This window comes from Camelus ferus, chromosome X (genome assembly GCF_009834535.1).
Source record: "Camelus ferus isolate YT-003-E chromosome X, BCGSAC_Cfer_1.0, whole genome shotgun sequence".
NCBI classification, from domain to species: domain Eukaryota; kingdom Metazoa; phylum Chordata; class Mammalia; order Artiodactyla; family Camelidae; genus Camelus; species Camelus ferus.
The window spans coordinates 86,420,385-86,438,796 of record NC_045732.1 but is presented as its reverse complement, the minus strand read 5'-3'; the positions used below and the strand labels follow the sequence as shown (position 1 = coordinate 86,438,796).

The window sequence follows — 18,412 nt, the reverse complement described above, 5'->3', positions numbered from 1 at the left end:
TTTGTTTTCTTGTTTTGTTTTCCTCTGAACTTGCTGATTCTTTCCTCTACTCCACTCCCCCTTTCCCGCCCACCTTCCTCCTTTTCTGCAGTAGTATGTTTGCAGAGTTGCTTTGTAATTTTGTTTTAATCTCATTCCTGCTCATCATTGGTAGCTTTGTCCATACCATCAGTATTAAATGATGCTGATCTTTATCCAGGTTCATCTTTTAAACCCCAGTCCCATGCTGAGGTACAGGATGAAATCTGGGTATTGGGTTTTGTAGTCTCAGTGCTGGAGGACACTTCCCTTAGGTGATTCAGTCTTATTTGGTGGAGAACTTGACTGGTGCAGCATGGGTATTTGCGGAGAAACCCATGTTGAGGATTTTGTCTTCTAAGAGCTTGTTAAACATGTCAGGTCCCTCTACCCAGTCAGGGGTGTATTTCACTTGTGTCAGCTTTGCCTCATTTCCTTATCTCAACATGTTGCTTTGGAAAAGGTGATGAATCCTATTAGATCTTCCTGGCACTGCCGAGATCCCACAGGGACCTATGTACTGCCTCATTCCATTTCTCTACAAGTTGAGGGGTATTAATAAAACTCCCACGATTTGTTGGAGTCATCTTCCCTTTTTTCAGTTCTGCTTCTGAGAGCTGGGGTTGGAGTGAAGAGCCCAGCCATGGTGTGCTCTACTACGGTTCACTACCCCTTACTCAGCTCATGTCTTTTCCTTCTTCCCTTCCCAGCTAAAATGACACCATCAATCTGTTGATCCTCTAATCACTTGCCTCCATCTCTCCTGGCAAGACCACAGTCCTGGCTCATTCCAACTCTGCCTTCTCTGTACATTCACCTGAGCAACTGAACATGGCTGGGAAAGCACACAGCCTTGCTGACTGGTTTCACAAACCTCAAGTGGGTCCTTAGTGCCACCTAACAATCCCACTGCTCTTCTGTAGTCCGCTTGTGCGCCCACTCTTCCAGATGACTGCTTCACACATGCTCCTCTCTCAAACACCCAACACCTCCTCCCTCAACTTCTCTCTCAGAGAGCGTTCTTGTTTCCTACTCTATTGAGAAAATTGAAGCAGTCTGAAGAAAACTGCAGAATCCTACGAAAACATCTACCCACATACATTCATGTGTACTCATATTCACTGCCTTCTGTCTAATTATGAAAGATGAACTTCCACTGCTTCAAAAATCACCACTTCCAACTCTTCATTCGATCCTGTCTCCCCTTTTACATTCTCAAGGACATAACTCCAGCAATTTTATCCTCTCCCTCATGTATTGGATTGAGGTTTGTTTTTTGTTATTAAGTTGTATGAGCTGTTTATATATTCTTGAAATTAAGCCCTTGTCAGTCACGTCATTTGCAAATATTTTCTCCCATTCTGTAGGTTGTCTCTTTGGTTTGTTTATGGTTTCCTTTGCTGTGCAAAAGCTTGTAAGTTTAATTAGGTCCCATTTGTTTATTTTTTCTTTTATTTCTATTGCCTGGATAGACTGCCCTAGGAGAACATTGCTAAGATTTATATCAGAAAATGTTTTGCCTATGTTTTCTTCTAGGAGGTTTATAGTGTCTTGCCTTATATTTAAGTCTCTAAGCCATTTTGAGTTTATTTTTGTGTATGGTGTGAGGGAGTGTTCTGACTTCACTGATTCACATGTGGCTGTCCAGTTTTCCCAGCACCACTTGCTGAAGAGACTGTCTTTTCTGCATTGTATATTGTTGCCTCTTTTGTCAAAGATTAATTGACCTTAGGTCTTGTTTATTTTTGGGCTCTCTGTTTTGTTCCACTGATCCATGTGTCTGTTTTTGTGACAGTACCATGCTGTTTTGATTACTGTAGCTCTGTAGTATTGTCTGAAGTATGGGAGGGTTATTCCTCCAGCTTCATTCTTTTTCTTCAGTATTGCTTTGGCAATTCTGGATCTTTTGGGATTCCATACACATTTTAGGATTATTTGTTGTAGCTCTGTGAAAAATGTCCTGGGTAATTTGATAGGGATCACATTAACTCTGTAGATTGCTGTTGGTAGTCTGACCATTTTAACAATATTATTTTTTCCAATCCAAGAGCCTGGGATATCTTTCCATCTTTTAAAATCATCTTTTAATTTCCGTAATCAATATTTTGTAGTTCTCTGCATAAAAGTCTTTCACCTCCTTGGTCAGGTTTATCCCTAAGTATTTTATTTTTTTTATGTTATTTTAAGAGTGGTTGTTTCTTTACTTTCCTTTTCTGGTATTTCCTTGTTAGTGTAAAGAAATGCAACTGATTTCTGTATGTTAATCTTGTTTCCTGATACCTTGCCAAATTCTTTTATCAGCTCTAGTAGTTTTTTTGTGGAGCCTTTAGAGTTTTCTATATATAGTATAATGTCATCTACATATAGTGACAGTTTTACCTCTTCTCTTCAAATTTCGATCCTTTTTATTTCTTTTTCTTGCCTGATTGCTATGGCCAGGACTTCCTATACTGTACTGAATAGAAGTGGTGAGAGTGGGCATCCTTGTCTTGTTCCAGATTTTAGTGGGAAGGCTTTCAACTTTTCACAGCTGAGTGTTATGTTGGCTGTGGATTTGTCATAAATAGCCTTTATTATGTTGAGATATGTTCCCTCTAACCCACTTTGGTAAGAGTTTTTATCATGAATGGATGTTGAATTTTATCAAATGCTTTTTCTGCATCTATTAAGATGATTGTGATTTTTGTCCTGTTTTTTGTTGATGTAGTGTATCATGTTGATTGATTTGCGTGTGTTGAACTATCCTTGTGTCCCTGGGATGGATCCAACTTGATCATAGTGTATAATCTTTTTTATGTGTTGTTGGATTCTGTTAAGCAATAGCTTTTCTGAATGTAAAAGTTGTAAGAGCACTCAATGGATCCAAATAATCTTCAGTATATTTTGTCTTCATTCTTTCCCTTGACTCTTCTTTTGTATCTTCAGCAAGGAGAGGTGGTAAAATACTAGCTCTTTTAAATTCAGATCATAACTCCTTTCCTCATTTGTAAGAACTGACCCTCTCAGCCTGTTCTGCACAGACACCAAGGCTTTTCTCTTGCTGACTTGAGCATTCTTGGGCATCTGGGAAATATATATATCTTCTTGCTTTCCAGTTAGCAGAGCAACAAATGACTGCTCAGAGGGCCCAGTCAGTTTTCTGAACATTCTTTGTGGAATGCATAATTAGCCACTTAGAACATTACTCAACAAAAAACATTGCTTTAGTTTGGAGAAACAGTGTTCAGATCAGTTTTCCTCATCCTGCTGGGTAAGCCATTGCCTTTGGTCTGGCACACGTGTGTTTACACTATGTTTCATTTAACAAATACTTGTAGTCAATTCCTGGGGAAACACGCAGTTAACAACATTGCTTCCAAATAGTTAAACTTCTTCTTAACTGTTTTTTTTTTCTCCATTGACTTTTCCAAGTTTGTGCTCACAAGGTTACTCTGTTAAAAAAAAAAAAAAATCCTCTATAGCTTTCTGATGCCAGATCTGACTTTGAAAGACTAGTGATGTTTCTGACTGCTGGTTACCCTTTAACATTATAATGAAGTGCAATGGCTATTTAGTTTTACCCTAAAATGGCATTAACGTGATAGAGAAATTGTGTTCATTGGTAAGGAAGATTTGGAGTGGCAGTTGGCATGACTGTAGCATGCCTCTACTCTTCAGAATCTTTTCCAGGTGTATATTGTGAGTGTAAGTGGAGAGACAAGTGATAAAGAAAAAAAGGAGGAGGGAGAGTTTGCTAGGATTTCTTACCTCTTGGGCATATAAAAATGGATTTTTAAGGATACTGCTCATATTCTTCAGGTCTAAGAGAAAGTAACTTCATGTCAAATAGTTATTGGTACTACTTAGGAATCAAAGATATACCTGTGGCCATTAGGACCTATATAAAAAAATTCATCCTACACACACTTATTGGTGTAATCATCACTTTTTTTGCTTTTTGATTTTTTAAAATTTTATTTGACTAACCTGTAAAAAGTGTTCAGCTAGGGGGAAATCCCTTTATTCTGAGGAAGGAACTTACTAGAGAGTTTATTTGGCAGTAGGCTCTAGGATTTTTAAAACTGTAGTACTGATAAAATGTTATTTGCTTGGTTAATTTGTTTTCTCTCTTGCTCTGTCTTAACCTCTATCTCAGAAATATTTTCTTAGGAAGCTGGAAATGTCTTGTGTCCCTATTTCTACATGGTTATGTGGCACTTCATTACAGTTGTAAAATACTCTTAAAGACTCCAAAGTTTCAAAAGCATTCCTCTTGGAGGTTTCAAGCAAAATGCCATGGTCATATCAAATTGACTCATGTTGAAGAGTTGTGATGTACTATACATCAGTGCAATGTATCCTGGGCATATAGATCTTAGTTACTGTTACGGGTTAAATTGTGTCCCTAAAAAAGATTTGTTCAAGTCCTAACCCTGTGAATGTGACCTTATTTGGAAATAGGGTCTTTTCAGATTTAGTCGAGTCAAGATGAGGTCATGTTGGAGTATAGTGGGCCCTTCAAGTTCAATATGACTGGTTTCCTTATAAGAAGAGAAGGGACACTGATGCACGTAGAGAGAAGATGGCCACGTGAAGACAGAGGCAGAGATTGGAGTTATGCTGCCACAAACAAGGAATGCCTGGGGCTCCACAGGGCTGGGAGGGTCAAGGAAGGGTTCTCCATTACAAAGTTCAGAGGGAGCACGGCCCTGCCAACATCTTGATTTTGGACTTCTGGCCTTCAGAACTGGGGAGAATACATTTATAATAAATGTAAGCCACCCAATTTGTGGTACTTTGTTATGACAGTCCTAGGAAATGGATACAGTTACTGAAAAACAGGACATAACTCTTCTAAAATGCATTAAAGCTACCTGCAAGGAGGTATAATTCGATGAGCAACAAGGTGTATTGCCTGATAAATCTCTAATTATGGAACTCTGCGTATGTTCCAGAAGTAGAAGACAACTGTTTGTTTTGATGCCTCCCACCTTGCTTGGACAACGAGCAAAAAATTGTTGTGCAAATATGAAAGGTACCTCAGTGAATTTGATGTTCAAAGACAGGACCTGGTTTCCCATAGCAATTTCCTCTTATGATATTGGGTATCTTGCTTTTAGTCCCTAAGTCCCCTAATCAAATTGGTACCATAGCAACGATGACAGCATCTGTGTGAATGAGACAGTGCAATGCAATCCACTCTTTGAAATCCCTGCATTGGAGCAAAGGCAACATAATTAAACTTGGAGATACTGAAGTTCAGGATTTCCTATCATGAAAAATTCAACCTTTACTCATGAGCATAGGAAAATCAATTTAGTCAGCCCTTGGTATCTCTTGTACTGCAGGGTTGCTGGCTAAAGGGGAGTGGTCAGAAAGGTTTTGCCAGTCTTATGAGGGCTCTTTACAGTAAAACAGATATCAGGGGCCCCTGTCTAACTCCCCATCTGAACAAGATTTAACAAGAAGAAATAAAGAAATAAATGTTCCTAGGTCCCTCTCAGCCTAGAGATAGCATGTTCATCCACACTCTCCCTTAATTCTACAGAATATAGCTGATCTCTTTGGCATTGATGTCCCTTTTCTGTTTAACATTAGGTCTTTTGCAGGAGGAAATATATGATTGGTTTTCCTAAATTACATACATGTAAAAAACCAACTGCTTTATTTTCAGGGTTGGCAGGCACAAGGAAGATATTATGCTAAATGTCACCTATATCATTATGTTCACAATCATCATTAATCATTTATTTAGGGTCTACTGTGTAAAGGGCAGCAGCTAATGTCTTGGGAATGAGGAAGTGTAAGGCATGGTATCCTGGCTCTCAAGAGCTGACAGTCTAATTGGAAAGGTGGAGCATACAGGAATGAAGTACCTAATACATTATAGTTTGGCATGTTAATATTCAAATGAATGAAACTCTCAATAAATAAACCAGGAGTTGGTGAGAGACAGAGGTTTGCAATGAGTTGTAGAGTTAGCAAAGACTTCATGGAACAGGTGGGACTTGAGGTGAGCCACAGGAGATAGAGGTTATTTAAGGGGAGATGATGGGAGAGTACACCTCCTTCCAGGTGGAAGGAATGTAGTGAACAAAACCCTGGACAAGGGAATGCATGAAGCATGTTAAGGAAACCACAACTAGATCTGTTTGATTGACTTGGAAAGTTCCTCAAGGGGAGAAAGTGGAGGCCAGATTGTCAAAGATCTTGAATGTCTGACTTGAGTTTTTTGACTTTATTGTAGGAAACTGCTGAGCATGAGAATGATAGTTGCAAAGCAGTATTTTCAGAGCTGTGACTAAGAGGAACCTAGTAGAAAATTTAGGTGATATTTTGAAGATCTAGACTACGATACTCAGAACAAAAAGGACTTGATTGATCTAATTGCTGTTATTAGGGTAGATTTTGGAGAAGTGACTTACTGGGTTTGGGAATGGGAAGAAAGGACATGGGAAGGAGGTCATCAGAGATTCCTCAGACTTTGAATTACTTCTTATACCTGGTTAAGAATGTTCTCACTCATTTTTAGCCAACAACTATTAAGCTCTGCTAATGCGCCAAGCACCATGTTAAGTATTAAAGAAATAAAGGATGGGTAAGGAATGGTTCTTAGCACTGAGTCCACACACAGATGTTCCAGTAATTACAATCTGCTGTTCCAGGTGCTCCATCTAGTAATCACTGGTCCCTATCTTTACAGGGTGATAGGTCCCTTTGAGAATCCAAGGAAAGCTATGGATCTCATTCCAAACACTCACATGCAGTCAAGCACACAGATGTGCCCATCTACACACCCCAGGTTAAGAAGCCTTATCATATCCAAGTGAAAAGTGCTATAGGAGTCTCAGGGAGGGGCGTCACAGCATTTTTAGGAGTGTTGTGGGAAGCCTTCACAGAAGGATGGTATCCTCTCACAAAAAGACAGGGCTGTAGTATGGGCATACATGTTAAGAATTCAGGGAAAGCGGGGTGGCAGGAATAGCTCAGGGGTAGAGCATGTTCTTGGCATGCACAAGGTCCTGGGTTCAATTCCCAGTGCCTCTGTTAAGGATAAAAAAAATAATTTGGAGTGATGTGCAGAGTGATTTCTGGGTTCTTATCGGGAAGGGTAGGCAGTGATGCCAAAAACTGCCTGACTCCACACAGAGTTGCCTTTTTTCCCCTTTGCACGCCAAATGGAAACCCAATCTCATAAACCTAAATAATGACCCCTAATACTGATGGTCTATTATTATTTTCTGAGTCAAAGCACTTAAAAAGAATTAACAAATAAAATCTTCAAAACACTGAAAAAAATATTTGGAGAAAGTCATAAAACTATGCAGCTGCGATATATTTAGGAGATAGCTAGTAACTTGGTGTGGCTGGAGTGTAGACGTGTGTGGGGAAAATGATTGGTAGACACACAGGACAAGATTATGAACACCCTTTTAAGCTATGTTAATATCAATACTCTTAATGAAAATGACAATGATAAGAAAACTTATTGTTTATGGGGCTCCTAACTATATGCTGCACCCTTTTCTAAGTATTTTAAACACGTTGTCAGTAAGCCTTACATCAGCTGTGTGAGTCAGGTGTTATACTCATTTTACAAATGAAAAATTGAGGTATTAGATTAGACTTTTTGTCCCAGGTTACACATTAAGTGGTGAATTGAGAGATAAAGCAAGGTCTAATTCCAAAGCCTCTCCTCATTCCACTATGTTATATTATTTCTTTGAAAATGTTTATAGTGAATCCTTTAGCACTAGGGAGCCATGACAGATTTCAGTTCAGATTAGTAGTATAAAACATGAAATAGGCGAGTGTTTTAGCAACATAATTTTGTTGGTAATATGGAGAATGGAATGGAAGGGAATGAGAGCCTGGTATTAGGAAGAAAGGGTGGGAGGCTATTATGAGAGCCCAAGTGTAAGGAGATGAAGATCTGGATTAAAGCAGCGTGTGATGAATGTTCCATGCCCACTTGAAGAGAATGTGGAGTTCTATAAATGCTGACTGGGTGAAGTTGGTTAATAGTGTTGTTGAAATGTCCCATAACCTTATATTTTTCTCTCTACTTGTTCTATAAATTCTGGGGAGAAGTGTCCTGAAATCTGACTAAAATTGTGAATTTGTCAATTTCTCCAGGCAGTTCTACCAATTTTTGCTTCATATATTTTGAAACTCTATTATTAGGTGCATAAGCAAATAGGATTGTTATGTCTTTGATGAATGATCCTCTTTTTCATTATGAAATGATCTTCTTATCTTTGGTAATATTCTTTGCTCTGAAGTCTACTTTGTCAGATAATATAGCCATTCTGCATTTCATTTGACGATTATTGGCATGATATATTATTTTCCATTATTTTAATTTTAATTGTTGTGTGTCATTATATTTAACATGACTTATTTTAGGCAGGGTATGATTAGGTCTTGCTTTATTATCTAATCGGACAAGCTCTGTTTCCTTATTGCCAGGAGAGGTTTAGACTATTTACATTTAACGTGATTAGAGGTATGATAAGGTTTCAGTCTACTGTGTTGCTGTTTGATTTCTCTTTGTCTCATCTGTTCTTTGTTCATCCTTTATCTGCACTCTTTTGGATTAACTGAGTATTTTTTATGATTCCATATTATCTCCTTTGTCAATTTATTAGCTATGATTTTTTGTTTTGTTATTTAAATGGTTGAATTAGTTTGCAGTGTACATCTTTAACTTATCACATTTTACCTTTAAGTAATAGTATATCACTTCATACATAGTATAAAAGGCTGACAACAGTATTTTTAATTTTTCACTTCTTGGCCTTTATTTTCAGGATGTTGCTATAATTTTTACTTCTACGTGTGTTAGAAACCCTAAAATACATGTTATTATTTTTCTCTAAATGGTCAATTAATCTTTTAAAGAGATTTACATTATAGGAAAAATAATTTTCTATTTGTCTGTGTAGTTACCATTACCAGTACTCTTCATTTATTTGCATAAATTCGGATTTCATCTGATATCATTTCCCTTCTGTGTGAAGGGCTTTCTTTAATACTTGTTATAGTGTGGGCCTGCTGGTGATGAATCCCTTAATCTTTTCTACATCTGGCAAAGTCTATATATGACCTTCATTTATGAAAGATAATTTTGCTGGGTATAGAAATCTAGGGTAAAAGTTTTGACTTTGGGTACTTTAAAAATGTTACTTCACTATACTTTATCATACATTGTTTCCAATGATACATTTGCAGTAATCTTTATATTTTTGCTTATATAAATAATGTGTATTTTTTTCTCTGGCTGCTTTTAAGAGTATTTTTGTTTTTTGTTTTTTGTTTTGGCTTTTAGAGAATTTGGCTGTGATGAGCATTGGTGTTTTGTTTTGTTTTGGTCATGTTTCTGTAGTTTGGGATTTGTTGACCTCCTTGGATCTTTTGGTTTATAGTTTCTGTCAAGTTTGGAAAATTTGCAGTCATTATTTCTTCAAATATTTCTTCTGCTCCCCTGCCCCCATTTCTTTTACTGGCTTCAAAGACTACAATTACAGAAATACTCGGTTGCTTGAAGTTGTCCCAGAACTCACTGGTACTCTGTTCAATTTTTTAAAAATCTTTTTGTTCTTCGTGTTTCACTTTTAATGTTTTTTATTGCAATTTCTCCAAATTCTCTGATCTTTTCTTCTGTGAAATTGTTTTAATTGTTGTTTTAATTTCCTGAAATTTGATTTGGGTCTTTTAGAATATCTTCTATGTCTCTACTATCATGTTCAATATTTTCTCTAGTTTCTTGAACATATGAAACACAGTTAGAACTAATACCTGTTTTGATGTACTAACTCTGTCATCTGGGTCATTTGTTTTCAGTTGATTTTTCTTATAATTTTGGGTCTTAGTTTCCTGCTTTCTTGGATGCCTTGTAATTTTAGGATGTAATTTGGGTTGACAGACATTTTGAATTTTGGTTTGTTCAGTGCTGGATTTTTTTTTATATTCCTATAAATATTTTTGAGCTTTAACTGGAACACAGTTATGTTAATCAGGAACAGTTTGATCCTTTTGGTCTTCCTTTTAAGCTTGGTAAGTAGGATCAGAGCAACATTTAATCTAAGGCTTATTCTTGCCTTACAACTGAGGAAAGCCCCTCTGAATACTTTACTCAATGCCATGTGAATTATGAGTTTTCCATACTGGCTTATGGAAATAGGAGCTATTCCCATCTCTGTGTGAGAACCGAGGCTTGTTGTCTCTGAACATTTTTACTAGTTCTTTGACTGGTCTTGAGTAGTTTCCTCACACACATGTGCTGCTCAGTACTCAGCTGCAGAGTCCTCACATCTCCAGAGTCCTCTCTGTACAGCTCTTCTCACTGCTACTCTCTCCTATGAACTCTTGCCCTTTTGGCTCCCCTAGACTTTTTTCTCTGTCTCTTCCACTCAGGGGCATCACTGTGCTCCGCCTGGGTTTCCTTTCTCTGCTCAACAGCCTGGAAACTCCCTCCAGGCAGTAAGCATGGGAGATCATAGGCCTCATCTCATTTATTTTCCATATTTCAAGGGTCACTGTCTTTTATTGCATCATTTCCAATGTTTTAGAAATATTTTTTTTTCATATATTTTGGCTATTTCTTTAGTTTTTTCAAGTAGGAGGGTAAACTGTACCCTTGTTACTTCAGCTTGGATGAATGTGGAAATCCAGGCAGTGTGAAGTAGTTAGATTAGTGTTTGCAAATATCCTCCATACTGGATGCTTTGGCCAATGGAATATGACAGCATGAAATCTGTGAAATTGACAGCATGGAATCTCCAAGCCTAGACCTTAGAGTCAGGGCATGTTTCTCCTTGCTCCTTTGATAGTTTTTAGCTTCTGCCATGAGAAGAACATGACCCAGGTAGCTGGTGCCCCTCTAACCCGGGCTCCTTAAATGAAACATATGCAGCAGGCTGGTTCTTTGCCTGTAACTTGAAACAGAATCACCTTGGCTGACTGAAAACACTCTCTTATAAGTAAGAGAGAAAGCTTTTTTTTTTTTTTCACATGCCATTGAGATTTTGTGGAAACCTGCTTGATCTGCATAAATAGAAAAGTTCTAGGTCAAGTGAAAAAAAAATCTTAACCTGAATCATAAAGACAGAGAGTCATGGCCCATCAATCAGTTCCCAGACTTGAGCCAGTTTACAAACTCAAAACATATGCAGTCCAAAAAAACAAAAAAACAAAAACAAAATCAAATCTTCAGTGAAGGGAAGGCTAGTTCCCTTTGAAGGAAGACCTAGGTACACTGATAGTAATGAATACTGTTATTGAGTAGTGGAAGAAGATAGTTATAATTACTGGTTATGACCATGTGACTGGTTATGGAAATGAGGACTGTATATGAATATGTCCTTTTTATTTTGTTATGACTATATTTGTGTGTGTGTATATACATATATACTTTATATATGTATACATATACTTGTATATATATACACACACACATATATATACACTAAGCAAATCTGTTTTCTTACTCTTTTGTCTTGTAACATAAGATGCATTGACTTTACATCATAGTATTTGTTAATTTTACATCATAGTATTTAATTTTCAGGGATATCAAAGATAAGAGTAAATATCACTCAAGGACTTTAGCTCTTATTCTCGGGGAGGGATTAGTGTATTTTCTTTTATTTTTAATGGAGGTACTGGAGATTGAATCCAGGACCTAGTGCATGCTAAGCACGTGTTCTACCACTGAGCTATACCCTCCCCCATTTTCAGTTGTATGCAAATAGTTGTATTGTGTTAGGTGGAATTACGACCTTGATATTGTCTTTATTTGGAGATTAAGTATGGTTAAAGGAAATGAATATGGTGCCAAGTTGTGGAAAGTGTGGCCTTGTGATGGTTAATTTTATGTGTCAACCTGACTAGACCACACATTGTCTGGATATTTGGTTAAACATTATTCTGGGTATGTCTGTGAGGGTGTTTCTGGATGAGATTGACATTTGAATTCATAGATTGACTAAGGCAGGTGGCTCTCTCCAGTGTAGGTGGGCCTCAGCCAATTCTTTGAAGGCCTGAATAGAACTAAGAGGCTGAGTAAGGGAGAATTCACTCTCTCTTCCTGACTGTCTTCCAGGGTCTCCTGCCTTCGGAGTTGGAACTGAACTGGAACTTACACTGACGGGTCTGCTGGTTCTCAGGTCTTCAGACTCTGAGTAGAGCTATACCATTGACTTCCTGCGTCCCCAGCTTGCCAATTACAGGTCCTGGGACTTCTCAGCCTCCATGATCATGTGAGTTAATAACTTACATAAATCTGTTTTATATGTTAGTTCTGTTTCTCTGAAGTACACTGACTAATACAAGTAGTGACTTGCTAAAAAGTCTAAGAAACATTCTAATTGGGTGGCCTGTCCAGGCCTAGGATGAAGCAAGCAGGGTGTCTACAATTTTTGTACTAGGTGCCTTTCTTGCCTCAAGTAAGTTGCCCTAGGTTGGCTGAATCAACCTAGGAGTGGCCCTGTTGGTTAGAAGTATTGACCCAAAGTTATTTGGTGAAAAACCTAAAAAATGTGGAGAAAACACAGCCTACAAAAGAGATAAGAAGGAAAAAAAAAGTGAGAATAGAAAAAAAAAAAGGGAGAATAAAATATAGTAGACAGCAAGCTCTGTGTTGTGGTGTTAGAGGGCCTAGTGGCGACAGCGGAGGGGAAAAGCAGTAATGTGGAAAGAACAGTGTATGTTCTTACCAGAGTGGAATCAACAGTGAGCAATGTGAGTGGGGAACCTGGCTTGTGAAGGTAGCATGATGCCAAAAGAAATGTGTATCAGTGACGGGACAAACACAATTGATTTTGTATGTTGATTTTGTATCTTGTAACTTTACTGAATTCATGTATTATAATAATTTTTGGTAGAGTGTTGATGATTTTTTTATATATAAGGTCATATCATCTGTAAACAGACCATTTTCAAACAGAGGTAATTACTTCTTCCCTTCTGATTTGGGAGCTTAATTTCTTTTTCTTGCCTAATTACTCTAGCTAAGACTTACAGTGTTATGTTGAGTAGAAGTAGCAAGAGTGGGAATCCTTGTCTTGTCCCTTGTCTTGGAGGAAAAGCTTTCAGCCTTTCACAGCTGAGTATGATGTTAGCTGTGGGCTTGTCATACATGGCCTTTATCATGTACATTCCTTACATATCCAGTTTGTTGAGCATTTTTATTGTAAAAGAATATTGAGTTTTATCAAATGCTTTTTCTGTATCTGTTTAGACAATCATTTGATTTTTATCTTTTATCCTATTGATGTGGTGTTTATTGATTTGCATATGCTAAACATCCTTGCATCCCTGTAATAAATCTCACTTCATCATGTTGTATTATCCTATAATGTTCTGTTGAATTTAGTTTGACAGTATTTGGTTAAGAATTTTTGCATATATGCTCATAATGGTTATTGGATTGTAGTTTTGTTTTTTAATGTAGTGTCCTTATCTAGCTTTGGTATCAGGGTAAAGCAGGCCTTAAAGAATGAGTTTGAGACTATTCTCTTCAAGATTTTGGGAAGCATTCAAATGGTTTGGTGTTAATTTTAGCAAACAGTTAAAGAAAAATTCACCAATGAAACCATGTAATCTTGGGCTTTCCTCTGTTGGGTGTTATTTGACTGCTGATTCTGTTTCCTTTCTCATTATTAGTCTGTTCAGATTTTCCGTGTCTTCATAATTCAGTCTTGGTAGGTTGTATGTTTCCAGAAATGAATCCATGTGCTCTAGGTTATCCAATTTGTTGGCATATAATTGTTCATAATAGTTTCTTATGATTCTTACGTTTCTGTGATATCAATTGTAATGTCTTCACTTTTATTTCAGATTGTTTATTTGAATCTTCTCTCTTTTTTTCTTAGGCTACCTAAAGGTTTGTCGGTATACCTTATGTCAGCCCTGTTAGGGATCCTGAGGCTTTCTCAGACTTTCTGTGAACACTCCTGCTCGACATTTCTTGTTCCCCCTTGGAGGAATTCTAAAGATTGTAGGCCTTCTCTCAGCTCTGCAAAGCCAGACCAGGTGCTGACAGCCTTGCTTCCCCTAGGGCAGTGCTCTGTGCTCACGTTTGTGTGCTGTCTCCCCTTCCCCCAGAGTTGGGCGGGCGGGCTGGCTTGCTTTCTATTTTGGGGGGTAATTAGGTTTGTTTATCTGTTTATTTATTTATAATGGAGGTACTAGGGGTTGAACCCAGGACCTCGTGTATGCTAGGCATGTGCCCTACCGCTGAGCTCTGCCCTCCCCACTGGGCTGGCTTTCTGATGTGTTCGCTAGCCATCAGCAAAGGCTCACTCTTGCCACCTTTGGAGACTTGCACAAGGAGTCAGCCTTGGGGCAAAGGAGGACGTGTGGGGAAGGTGCACAAAGTACTGAGGTGAGCCCACGGGCCACTTGGGGAGATACGTAGGTAACATGTCCCCAGTGTCTCATGGGCAGGCTTTCTGATGAAGGTATCCTTTTTGAATAGAGATTTCTGGGCTTTGTTCTGAAGTTATACTTTGTGGCTCTGTATTTGCCTTTTGTCCTTATACCTGGATTTAAATCAGGAGCTCTCCCATTATAATCTTGGGCAAGTTGCTTAACATTTCTGTGCTTCAGTTTCATCATCTGTAAAGTGGGGCTTACTCTACAGATGGTTGACATGAAAACTGAATAAAGTAATAAATGTAAAGTGCTTAGAATAGCATCTGGCGTGTCTTACAGCATTCAACAAATAGTGTTGTTGCCGCCCGGGTGGTGGTGGTGGTGGTTGTTAGTAGTAGTGGTGGTACATGCATCTGTTACAGCAGCATCAAAATATATTGTGCATCATCATGACTGTAGCTCTTTAATAAACCATTAATTATGTTAATTTAAGAGTGCCTGAAAATATACAGTGGAGGTTGGACTGCTTTCTGTCAAACTGTAGTTAAATAGCTAAGTTGGGGTTTAAAGGGTTTCATATTTGCTTATGTGGAAACCTAACCACTTTTTCTAGATAGTTTTGGACAATTGAGATGTTACCATAAACAGGAACTATTCTAGATTTTTCATTTTTTATGTTGATGACAAAAGAGGAGTTTATCATCTCATACATACCTATTCTAGGAATCACTTACACTGGCATGTTAAATTTGCTAGGAGATGCTAGGTGCTGCCAGATTTGATAATAAAAAATTAAGTTCCTGATCTCACCCAAGGAACACCACTCCCCTCTAATCAGGTAAACCACCATGGCTTAGATTTGAGGCAAAAGCCAGGGCCTCTCATCCATCAGTTCATCATTTCCCTTTGACTTGAGGGGGAAACTTGGTCCTAGGTGAAGTAGGATACCGTAAATCCGTTACTTGAAGGAAGAATTATCCTAGGGCTCCTGGGTTGCCTTCATCCTCGCACATCCTCCAGGTTTACCCTGAGACTACAGAGGTCTGTGCAAGGCGCAGTAGGTGGGTGGAAAGTATTTGGCTTCACAGCTTGGGAAAGTCATGTATAAGTATTTCAGCTCCGCCTGTGACTTGCTCTGTGAACTTGGGCTACCACTTAGTCCCTCTGGTATTACGTGGTATATGAATTCAGCTTCCTAATTCTTAAAATGAAGATAACATCACCTTTCTTGTCTGCCTCACAGGGTTACTATACGGATCAAGTAAGGTATTAGAGATGTGCTTTTGACCTGTAACATGTGTTGATAGCATAAGGCATTGGTCCACCACTATCTAACCATTCATTCATTTAACAAATATTTATTGAGTACTGACTGTAAATCGGACACTCTTCTAGGTCCTGAGATAAAGCAGTGAAAACAATATACTTTCCATAATGGGGCTGTTTTATTCCACTGGGTAGGGGAAAGATAATAAGCCAGTATTTTATGATATCATCAGGTAATGGTAAGAAGAAAAATAAAGCAGGTGAAAAGATAGAGAAAAATGGATGATAAGCCATGGGACTAATTTAGATAGGGTATGTGTGAATCAAGGGGCCACATAATACCAGTTGAGAAATTAAAGGAGAAACAAGTAAAGCATATGGAAAATCAGAGAAGGGGAATAGCACAATCTCTCCCAGATGGCCACCCACAGCATAGTCATATTTTAGTGCCAGGTGAGGAAAGGTCATTACACGTGCACGTGTGCACACACACACACACACACACACACACCCCTTTCTCCTCAGAACAAGTTTAGTGTGAAAACAAACAAGAAACGAGTTGAGTGTATTTGGAAATTTGCTGCCTGCCTTCCCAAACACAGGGACTGATTTCAGGGCTAATAAGTACACAAGATGGAAATTCAGAGTTCATAGAGTGGTATTCCTCTGAGGGCTTTGAGATCCCAGAAAGAATTCTGGGGCTTCTGAGCGGTAATGGAGAAATCACTCAGTGAGTAAACAAAGTTGCAGCAGCGTATTGCAACACAGAGCATGTGGTAAAAACACATTTTGGCAATTGATACTATAGAATTGCCAGTTGGGAGAGCCTGTTTTTGCAACTAGTTGAAGTGAGAAACCCAAATGACAAGATATCACTTTGTCTTCTGCCAAACAAATTCAGTGAGGAGGTGGATTCTCTCTAGTAAAGATGGTTGAGACTGGTAAGATGTATTACATATACCAGCAACGTAGGCCCTGCCTCCTTCCTGGCAGATAACTTGGCTTCAGAGCCCAAGTAGTACAGAGTATCCACAGAGGACGTGCTCCGGAAATGTTTGAGCAAGAAATGAGGTCCAGAATCTATCTCCTCAAGTAGCTCTGGGATTTAGCTCTGGGAAAGCTGGCTTATGCCACAAAAGCTCAGATGGTGAATTAGAAAATCAACCTGTTAATTAACAGTGAAAATACAGGTGTCCAATGATGACTCTTGTTCATGTTACCGCTTTGCCTCCCCAGGAGGGGAAGGCATAGGAGGACCAGCCTTTTCCAATGCGTTGGGAGTGTGCCCTTGTCAGTCATTCTATTTGCATTTTTCTTTTGACAAAACTGAAAAAATAGAAAAACATTGCAAGAATAGTGTGAGGAACTAGCATGTACCATGGATCCTTTCCCCAGATCCAGCAACTGTTGACATTTTGTCCCATTTGTACTTACTTTTATCTCTCTATCTCTATCTGTACACAAGACACACATATTTTTTCATGAATCATTTGGCAGTAAGTTAGAGACATGCTGCCCCACAGATACTTCAGTGTGTATTTCCTAAAAACAAGGATAAATACAGCACGATTATCAAAATCAGAAAATGTAACATTGATACAGTCCCAATTCTGTTGTCTAATTCATAGTCCATTTTCAAATTTAGCCAATTATCCTAATAATGTCCTTGGTAGCTAATGTTTTTGCTTGATCTAGGATACAATTCAGTGTCATGCATTACACTTAGTTGTCACGTGAATTTAATCTCCTTTGTTATTTTAGACAAATGTATAATGACCTATATCCATCATTATAGTATCTTACAGAGAATTTTCACTGCCCTAAAATTCTTCTGTGCTTTGCCTGTTCATCTATCGCTCCCTCCCCCAAGCCCTGGCAACCACTGATATTTATACAGTCTCCATAGTTTTACCTTTTCCAAAATGTCATAAAGTTGGAATCATATAGTATATAGACTTTTCAGATTGGCTTCTTTCACTTAGCAATATGCATTTAAAGTTCCTCCATGTCTTTTCATGCCTTGATAGCTCCTTTCTTTTTAATGCTGAACAATATTCCATTGTCCAGATGTACCACAGTGAACAGATAACTGTGGTACATCTTTGGTTGCTTCCAAAATCTGGCAATTATGAATAAAGATGCTATAAACATCCATGCATTGGTTTTTGTGTGGACACAAGTTTTCAGCTTCTTTGGGTAAATACCACGAAGCATGATTTCTGGGTCATATAAGAGTATGTTTAGTTTTGTAAGAAACTGCCTAACAGTCTCCCAAAGTGGCTGTAGTATTTTGCATTCCCACCAGCAATGAAAAAAAGTTCCTTTTGCCCCACATCCTGGTCAGCATTTGGTGTTGTCAGTGTGCTGGATTTTGGCCATTCTAATAGGTGTATAGTGGTATCTCATTATTGTTTTAATTTGGATTTCCCTAATGACATGTGGTATGGAGCATCTTTTCATATGCTTATTTGCCATCTGTATGTCTTCTTTGATGAGGTGTCTGTTAAGGTCTTTGGCCCATGTTTTAATTGGGTTGTTTCTTTGCTAATTACTGAGTTTTAAGATTTCTTTGTGTATTTTGGATAACAGTCCTTTTTCAGGTGTATGCTTTAGAAATATTTTCTCCCAATCTGTGGCTTGTCTTCTCGTTTTGACTTTTTCTTTCACAGAGCTGTTCAACCTAACTTTTATACAAGGACCAACTCAGACTTCTATTTGATTTAATTAATATTTTAATTAAAGCTAATTGTAATAACAAGTAAAATTTGAATAA

The 18,412-nt window shown here is 38.2% G+C and overlaps 1 long non-coding RNA gene across 1 annotated transcript in view; it reads left to right on the top strand.

Moving 5' to 3' along the window:
• LOC116662271 overlaps positions 1 to 12,252 on the top strand; it is a 63,824-nt gene extending 51,572 nt beyond the window's left edge. The window contains exon 3 of the long non-coding RNA XR_004318317.1: positions 12,101 to 12,252. This is a non-coding gene — a long non-coding RNA (uncharacterized LOC116662271). The remainder of the gene's footprint in view (positions 1 to 12,100) is intronic.
• Positions 12,253 to 18,412: the final 6,160 nt, after the last annotated feature.